This window comes from Salmo salar, chromosome ssa12 (assembly GCF_905237065.1).
Source record: "Salmo salar chromosome ssa12, Ssal_v3.1, whole genome shotgun sequence".
In the NCBI taxonomy this organism is placed as follows: domain Eukaryota; kingdom Metazoa; phylum Chordata; class Actinopteri; order Salmoniformes; family Salmonidae; genus Salmo; species Salmo salar.
This window is the reverse complement of record NC_059453.1, coordinates 66,148,522-66,158,366: the sequence shown is the minus strand read 5'-3', so window position 1 is coordinate 66,158,366 and position 9,845 is coordinate 66,148,522.

Sequence of the window (9,845 nt, the reverse complement as noted above, 5' to 3'; positions counted from 1 at the left end):
TTGCAATGCCAGGATAGTGGTTCGATTCCTGGGACCACCCATACATAAAATGTATGCATGCATGACTAAGTCGCTTTGGATAAAGCATCTGCTAAATGGCATATGCTATTATAAGGTCTTGTACTTCTCTCTCACAAACTCTGAGTCTTAAGTCTCTCCATGATCTGTAGCACAATTGCAGCTCATTAGCCAAGAGCCTAATTTGTTGCAAGGATCAGAGAGAAGTGAACACACCCTCCTGCTCTAAATCTATTATTCGTTTTGGTGATTTCACTGATTTATAAGAGTGTCGGAGTATGCGTATGTACACCCCGACCTCAGTTCACCGGAGAACTCTTGATGAGATAAGTCACAAGTGTCAGTTATTTAATTACTTTAAACCTTACCCTTGTAGCTCAACTTTGATACAGCAAAATCCACATGAAGATTGTTGTGATTGTAGTTTGCAAGAAAATTGTTAGGCCTATACATGTTTATGTGAAATATGTGAAGCGGTTCTGTTCCCTTGCTTGGATAATCATCGGTACCCACTGCACTGAAAGATGCATGCCCACAGATCCCAGACTATTTATATACTTCAGAGGTAGTTACAGTTCATGATAAGATCTTGTCCAATCACAGGAGCCCTCTCAGTCAAAACAGAACCGGGCATGGTGGCTGCCATAGTGATCTAGACAAAAACAACCTGTCCGTTGTTTCTATAGTTACAATGACATTGGCCTGCTTATGCCAATAATGCTAGAGAATCACAGAGCGATAATGAAGCTGTGTCTGTGGCAGAGATGTTTTGTGTCCACAGTGTTCTGTCATTGCCAGCTAGGTCTGTTATGATAACTGCCTTTCTCCCTGGTAGCCTAATAAGTTGGGTGGGTGCAAAGCAAAGCCACATAATTTGTTTTGGAAGAACAGGACAGTGGGGTGGCTTGAGGTGTGTTTGGTTCAAAATATGTATATGGAGATGAAATGTTATGGATTGATTCTCCATAGTCTAGTGCTCACCCCTCACAAACACATTGCTGGAGGATACATGAATTATCCAGCTCTCGCTTTCATCCCTTTCATCCTTTACTCATTTAAAAAACAAGCCTTTGATGAAGGGGGAAATAAGAGATTTAAAATAGTGGTCCAGGGGTGTAAAAAATACTTGAAAGTACTACGTTTTTGGGGGGGTATCTGTACTTTACTTTACTATTTATTACTTTTACTTTTACTTCAATACATTCCAAAAGAAAATGATGTACTTTTTACTCCATACATTTTCCTTCACACACAAAGTACACAAAAGAACAGGAAAATGATCCAACTCACACACTTAGCAAGAGAGCCTCCCTGGTCATCCCTACTGCTTCTGATCGGGCGTGCTCATTAAACACAAATGCTTCATTTGTAAATTATGAGTGTGCCCCTGGCTATCTGTCAATAAAAAAAAACACAAAAATTCTGCCATTGTCACGTTTTGACCTGTAAGGTGTTATTTGTTAGTGTTTAGTTTGGTCAGGAAGTGGCGGGGTATTTGTGTTATGTGGTTCAGGGTGGTTGTGTGTATGTGTCCATGTAGAGAGGGGTATTTGATTTATTAGTCCAGGGTTTTGGTTATTGTTCTATGTTTGTTTATTTCTATGTTCTGTCTAGTCATTTGTATTTCTATGTTTAGTTAATTGGTGTTGGGGCCTTTAGTTGGAGGGAGCTGTCTATTGTTGCCTCTGATTGAAGGTCCTATAATTAGGGGCGTGTTTGTATTGTGGCTTGTGGGTAGTTGTATTCTGTTTTGTGCTTGTCACATGACAGAACTGTTAGTGTCGTTTCTGTTAATTGTATACGTGGTTCATTTTCTTCTCCTTCTTATATATTAAAAAGAGAAGATGAGTATACACTTCCCTGTTGCGTCTTGGTCCTCCACACACGACACTCGTTACAGAACTACCCACCACAACCGGAACAAGCAACAGAACAGGGAGCAGCCAAGGAAGCAGGAGGACTACAGGGAATCGTGGTCATGGGAGGAAATCCTGGCGGGAGAAGGTCCGTGGCGAAGGAACGGTGAGGACCGGGAGAAGTACGTTGGGATGAGGCTTGCAAGGAAGCCTGAGAGGCAGCCCCAATAACATTTATTGGGGGGGCACACAGGGTGGGTGGCTGGGCAAAGGATGCCCCTGAAGCCAACACCTCGTGCTTATTATGGGGAGCACATGGAGTGGAGAGCGCCGAAGTACGAAGAGGTACGCAAGATCTCGCCCATGTGCACGCATAGTCCGGTGCGTGTGATCTCAGCCCCAATTAAAGGCCGTGCTAGAGTGGGCATCCAGCCTGGAAGGAGGATGCCAGCCCAATACGTCTGGCCACCGGTATGCCTCCGAAGTCCAGGCTACAGGACACCTCTATGCACGGCGACCATCAGGCCCCTGCATAGCCCAGTCCGCCCTGTATCAGCACCCCGAACGTGCAGGGCTACTACTGCCATCCAGCCAGGACGGGTTGTGCAGGAGGTGAGCTCGAGACTTCCAGTACTCACCCAAGGCCCGGTGTATCCTACTCCTGCTCCTCGTAGAAGCCCACAGGTGCATGTCTCCAGTCTGGCTCCTCCGAAGCCAGCACCGCGCACCAGGCTTTCCGAGCGGCAGCTCAGTCCAGCTCGACCTAGCCCTGCTCCCGCACAAGCCTACAGGTGCGTGTCTCTAGTCTGACTCCCCCGAAGCCAGCACCATGCACCAGGCTCCCAGTGCAGCAGCCCAGCCCAACTCGTCCTACTCTTGCCCCTAGCACTAGCCCTGAGGTACGTGGGCCTAGTCCGACGTCCCCTACGCCAGCCCCACGTACCAGGCCTTCAGTGCACACGCCTCGCCCAGATGGCACAGCGCCTCGCCCAGCGACAGCGCCTAACCCGGAGTGCCCGACGACAGTGCCTCAGTCCGAGTGTCCGGCACCTATGCCCGAGAGAGAAGTGTTCCACAGTCCATGGCCAGAGTCGCCCTCCAGTCCGACGCAGCCAGAGTCGCCCTCCAGTCCGACGCAGCCAGAGTCGCCCTCCAGTCCGACGCAGCCAGAGTCGCCCTCCAGTCCGACGCAGCCAGAGTCGCCCGTAGCGAGGATCCCAAGTCCGAGGTCGACAAAGAGGGACCTCGCCCCAGAGTCTGCAAAGAAGAGGGGTGAGCAAGTGGCGGAGCGAGGAATACGTCCCGCTCCAGAGCCACCTCCGTAGGGACTAGTATGCGGGAAGGGGGGAGCGTTGCAGAGGCAACGTTGGTGACGGTGGCCGCCCTCCCTTCCCTCCCATATAAGCTGGGAATTTTTTTGTTTTGGGGTTTATTTTAGTATTTTCTTTTTGTTAGGTGCATCCGGGGTTTGCACCTTTGGGGGGGTACTGTCACGTTCTGACCTGTAAAGGTGTTATTTGTTAGTGTTTAGTTTGGTCAGGACGTGGCGGGGTATTTGTTTTATGTGGTTCAGGGTGGTTGTGTGTATGTGTCCATGTAGGGAGGGGTATTTGATTTATTAGTCCAGGGTTTTGGTTATTGTTCTATGTTTGTTTATTTCTATGTTCTGTCTAGTCATTTGTATTTCTATGTTTAGTTAATTGGTGTTGGGGCCTTCAGTTGGAGGCAGCTGTCTATCGTTGCCTCTGATTGAAGGTCCTATAATTAGGGTTGTGTTTGTATTGTGGATTGTGGGTAGTTGTATTCTGTTTTGTGTTCTTCACCTGACAGAACTGTTAGTGTCGTTTTCGTAATTGTATACGTGTTTCATTTTGTATACACTTCCCTGTTGTGTCTTGGTCCTCCACACACGACACGCGTTACAGCCATCTGGTTTGCTTAATACTTCAGAATTTGAAACCAAATACTCAAGTAGTTTTTTACTGGGTGACTAACCTTTACTTGAGTAATGTTCTATTAAGGTATCTTCACTTTTCCTCAAGTATGACAATTGGGTACTTTTTCCACCACTGGTTACGTCAGACCTTTTAATTTTTTACTTTTATTACCTGCTTGACTGTTATATCTACGATAAACAGTAATTGTTTGTATCAAAAGGTGTGTGCTTATGCCTGCCTGTCTGTATGCATAAGTGCACATGAATGAGCCTTTGAGTGTTTCAATAACTCAGAAGTTAGAGGAACAATACAACTTTGCCACTAACAAGCCATGATTATAGGACCTAGACTGATGTTGTATTTGTGTTAATTACAAACAGTTGTCATTTATCACACCAACAAACTGCCCTCCCTCTCCCCACATTAGGACACTGTGGATACAATCAGCACATATGGAGTCCTCTGATTAGTCATCATATTCCAGTCTAGGTTTGTCCAAGTTTCAATATGTTAGCCTAAAAAATGAAAAAATGTCATCTTGAATTTCAGCATATTTAGATCCACGGGTACACAGGAATTAAGTTCAATCCCAGTGAAAGAGCCTATAAGCCTATAAATCCTGTGTCTAATTGTGAAAGGTTCCTAATGACAGAGTATTACTTTGCCATTTAGAGAATGTTGAGACCCTGGCTGGCCTGAGGCACAGAACGCGTTTCTAGGGCAGGACCCCAGATCGTTTTCAGTTCACAACAATGTCTGTCTCAGGCAGGGGTTGAAACAAAATGATTTTCAAATGGTTTAATTCTGAACAGAACCATTCTTTTTTTTGTTCAGTTCCACTGTTCCGACCAGAGAAATTAAGTTCTGAACTAGTTCGAACCCCAAAAAAGTACCAGTTTATATCGTTCCTTTTTAAACCTCTGAAATATAGCCTACCTTTTTTTACATTTAGCTCAACATTAAATTACTTCACCAATCAGTGCAGATATAGCAGCTTGCTGTGTAGCAGGTAAGAGATTTAATCTTTATCGGAAAGTCGTTAAGAGCAAATTGTATTTTGCAGTAAAAGCATGGTTTAATCATAATGAAAGACAAACTTTCGAAGGTGAGGAGAGTGCGAGAGAGGATGAAGGAAGCTTGCCTTGAAGCCCTGGGCATCTTGTTATGACATGCATTATCTGAATTAGGCCCACAGAATTATACCTACGGAGGATTGGCTTCCATGGAGGAACTTTCAAAGTCTTTGAACTTCTGAGTGTGTTTAATGTTGGACCAGAGTAAATGCTAGCTAACTAGCTAACAAGCTTGTGTGTGTGTGCAGAGCAGCAGTAGAATTAAAAACACGTTTGACCTTTTTTGTAGTTAATGAATACAATGTGAAAAGTGATAACTATAGTATCCTTAACTAGCATTGAAACATTAATTCCATTCTTCTGTAATTAAACATCTCTCCCTAATTTCTGAATCACGCTTGTAACGTTGTAAATAGGCTACAGCGACCTATGCTTCAGAGGGGCAGGTAGCCTACGCACACCCATTGTTGATGTCCCTGACATTATTGTTGTAATAGACGTTTTTATTCTGATACCTGTTATTTTTGTACTTTACTACTTATTTTATTCTATTGAATGAAAGGTTGTTGTAATACGTTTCTGAGTTACAGAGTGAGGGCTTTGCATAGGCGCTTTGTTGCGATTTTTGTTGGACTGGAAAAAAATGCCTGGAATGTAAAGTTATTAAGTGTACAAACATTTGAATCAACACATGAGTGAAATGCATCAGAAAGGTATTGGAAAGTGCAAGAAAACATCAGGGAAGATTGTCAGGTAATAATTATATGTAGAAAAAAAGATCTGCAGTGTTTTAAATAGCAGTTTGTCACCATCTCTTCTATGTCCTGCGTGGCCTGTGAGCGTCATAGAGAGAGAACTAATAGTCCCAACTGTTTGAAAACTAGAGCCAATTTCAGAGGAAGAAACCCGATCAGAGGTTACCCACGAGCTGAGGAGGGCCTTGAGTGGAGGAGGAAGGCAAGATGACAAAATTATGTATTATTAAACAAAATTATGCCACGTTAACGAGGCCCCTGAGGATGTGAGGCCTCAGGCAATTATCAAGTTGCCTAATTGTAAGAATGCATTGCACACACATTAGCTGTGATTGATTGACAGGCTGTCACACGGTACAGACTGGTTTCCCAGTGCGGCACTGACAGGCCCTGGAACAGAACAGCTAATAACAGCTTTCTGATAAATGTGTGGAGCTATGGAACACTACTGACATACAATTCTGCTGATATCCATTCCCTTGGCAGGCCATATTATATTTCATCACCTATTCATACCTTACAGTATGGCTATATTCAGGGAGAAACTATGTCAACCAGCTCTCATAACGATACAGAGACCGGTCTGACAGGCTCCTACAGTGCCTTGCGAAATTATTAACCCCCATTTTTCCTATTTTGTTTTCTTACAACCTGGAATTAAAATAGATTTTTTGGGGGTTTGTATCATTTGATTTACACAACATGCCTATCACTTTGAAGATGGAAAATATTTTTTATTGTGAAACAAACAAGAAATAAGACAAACAAAAAAAACTTGAGTGTGCATAACTATTCACCCTCCCAAAGTCAATACTTCGTAGAGACACCTTTTACAGCAATTACAGCTGCAAGTCTCTTGGGGTATGTCTCTGTAAGTTTGGCACATCTAGCCACTTGGACTTTTTCCCATTCTTCAAGGAAAAACTGCTCGAGCTCCTTCAAGTCGGATGGGTTCCACTGGTGTACAGCAATCTTTAAGTCATAGCACAGATTCTCAATTGGATTGAGGTCTGGGCTTTGACTAGGCCATTCCAAGACATTTAAATGTTTTCCCTTAAACTACTCAAGTGTTGCTTTAGCAGTATGCTCAGGGTCATTGTCCTGCTGGAAGTTGAACCTCCGTCCCAGTCTCAAATCTATGGAAGACTGAAACAGGTTTTCCTCAAGAATTTCCCTGTATTTAGCGCCATCCAACATTCCTTCAATTCTGACCAGTTTCCCAGTCCCTGCCGATGGAAAAACATCCCCACAGAATGATGCTGCCACCACCATGCTTCACTGTGGGGATGATGTTCTCGGGGTGATGAGGGGTGTTGGGTTTGTGCCAGACATAGCTTTTCCTTGATGGCCAAAAAGCTAAATTTTAGTCTCATCTGACCAGAGTACCTTCTTCCATATGTTTGGGGAGTCTCTGACACGCCTTTTGGTGAACACCAAACTTGTTTACTTACCTCTTTCTAAGCAATGGCTTTTTTTTCACCACTCTTCCACAAATCCCAGCTCTGTGGAGTGTATGGCTTAAAGTGGTCCTATGGACAGATACTCCAATCTCCGCTGTGGAGCTTTACAGCTCCTTCAGGGTTATCTTTGGTCTCTTTGTTGCCTCTCTGATTAATGCCCTCCTAGCCTGGTCCCTGAGTTTTGGTGGGCGGCCCTCTCTTGGCAGGTTTGTTGTGGTGCCATTTTCTTTCCATTTTTCAATAATGGATTTAATGGTGCTCTGTGGGATGTTCAAAGTTTTTTTTATTTTTTATAACCCAACCCTGATCTGTACTTTAACACAACTTTGTCCCTGACCTGTTTGGAGCGCTCCTTGGTCTTCATGGTGCCGCTTTCTTGGTGGTGCCCCTTGCTTAGTGGTGTTACAGACTCTGGGGCCTTCAGAACAGGTGCATATATACTGAGATCATGTGACAGATCATGTGACACTTAGATTGCACACAGGTGGACTTTGTTTAACTAATTATGTGACTTCTGAAGGTAATTGGTTGCACCAGATCTTATTTAGGGGCTTTATAGCAAAGGGGGTGAATACATATGCACGCACCACTTTACTGTTTTTTTATTTTCACTTCACCAATTTGGACTATTTTATGTATGTCCATTACATGAACTACAAATACAAATACATTTCAGTTACAGTTTGTAATGCAACAAAATAGGAAAAATGCCAAGGGGGATGAATACTTTTGCAACGCACTGTAAACCTAGCCTGGTCTCAGATCTGTTTGTGTTCTTGCCAACTCCATTGCTGTCATTGTCAATCCAATCATGTTTTGCATGACAATGAGTGACAAGGAGTTGGCATGATGGCACAAACCGACTGACACTCAGGCTATCCTAAACTCATTGTCATCTAGAACTATGTCCTTACATCACTGCCAAATGTGACCAGTCTGTTCCATGTCTACATAGCTGTCGTTATTGTCCCTGCTGATTAGTATTTGATTGCAGTAAATGCCATTCCACCTAATGTATAGTCTACAGAGGACTCCTGAAATATGCAATGGCTTAGTTGAGACTGTCAGTGCATGCAGAATTTGGAGAGCATGATATCCATAGCAATTTAAAATAATATACACTGCTCAAACAAATAAAGTGAACACTTAAACAACACATCCTAGATCTGAATGAAAGAAATAATCTTATTAAATACTTTTTTCTTTACATAGTTGAATGTGCTGACAACAAAATCACACAAAAATAATCAATGGAAATCCAATTTATCAACCCATGGAGGTCTGGATTTGGAATCACACTCAAAATTAAAGTGGAAAACCACACTACAGGCTGATCCAACTTTGATGTAATGTCCTTAAAACAAGTCAAAATGAGGCTCAGTAGTGTGTGTGGCCTCCACGTGCCTGTATGACCTCCCTACAACGCCTGGGCATGCTCCTGATGAGGTGGCGGATGGTCTCCTGAGGGATCTCCTCCCAGACCTGGACTAAAGCATCCGCCAACTCCTGGACAGTCTGTGGTGCAACGTGGCGTTGGTGGATGGAGCGAGACATGATGTCCCAGATGTGCTCAATTGGATTCAGGTCTGGGGAACGGGCGGGCCAGTCCATAGCATCAATGCCTTCCTCTTGCAGGAACTGCTGACACACTCCAGCCACATGAGGTCTAGCATTGTCTTGCATTAGGAGGAACCCAGGGCCAACCGCACCAGCATATGGTCTCACAAGGGGTCTGAGGATCTCATCTCAGTACCTAATGGCAGTCAGGCTACCTCTGGCGAGCACATGGAGGGCTGTGCGGCCCCCCAAAGAAATGCTACCCCACACCATGACTGACCCACCGCCAAACCGGTCATGCTGGAGGATGTTGCAGGCAGCAGAACGTTCTCCACGGCGTCTCGAGACTCTGTCACATCTGTTACGTGCTCAGTGTGAACCTGCTTTCATCTGTGAAGAGCACAGGGCGCCAGTGGCGAATGTGCCAATCTTGGTGTTCTCTGGCAAATGCCAAATGTCCTGCACGGTGTTGGGCTGTAAGCACAACCCCCACCTGTGGACGTCAGGCCCTCATACCACCCTCATGGAGTCTGTTTCTGACCGTTTGAGCAGACACATGCACATTTGTGGCCTGCTGGAGGTCATTTTGCAGTGCTCTGGCAGTGCTCCTCCTGCTCCTCCTTGCACAAAGGCAGAGGTAGTAGTCCTGCTGCTGGGTTGTTGCCCTCCTACGGCCTCCTCCACGTCTCCTGATGTACTGGCCTGTCTCCTGGTAGCGCCTCCATGCTCTGGACACTACGCTGACAGACACAGCAAACCTTCCTGCCACAGCTCGCATTGATGTGCCATCCTGGATGAGCTGCACTACCTGAGCCACTTGTGTGGGTTGTAGACTCCGTCTCATGCTACCACTAGAGTGAAAGCACCGCCAGCATTCAAAAGTGACCAAAACATCAGCCAGGAAGCATAGGAACTGAGAAGTGGTCTGTGGTCCCCACCTGCAGAACCACTCCTTTATTGGGGGTGTCTTGCTTATTGCCTATAATTTCCACCTGTTGTCTATTCCATTTGCGCAACAGCATGTGAAATGTATTGTCAATCAGTGTTGCTTCCTAAGTGGACAGTTTGATTTCACAGAAGTGTGATTGACTTGGAGTTACATTGTGTTGTTTAAGTGTTCCCTTTATTTTTTTGAGCAGTATATTTGAACTGGGACTGAAATTTGCACTTATACAGTGAGCAGTTATCA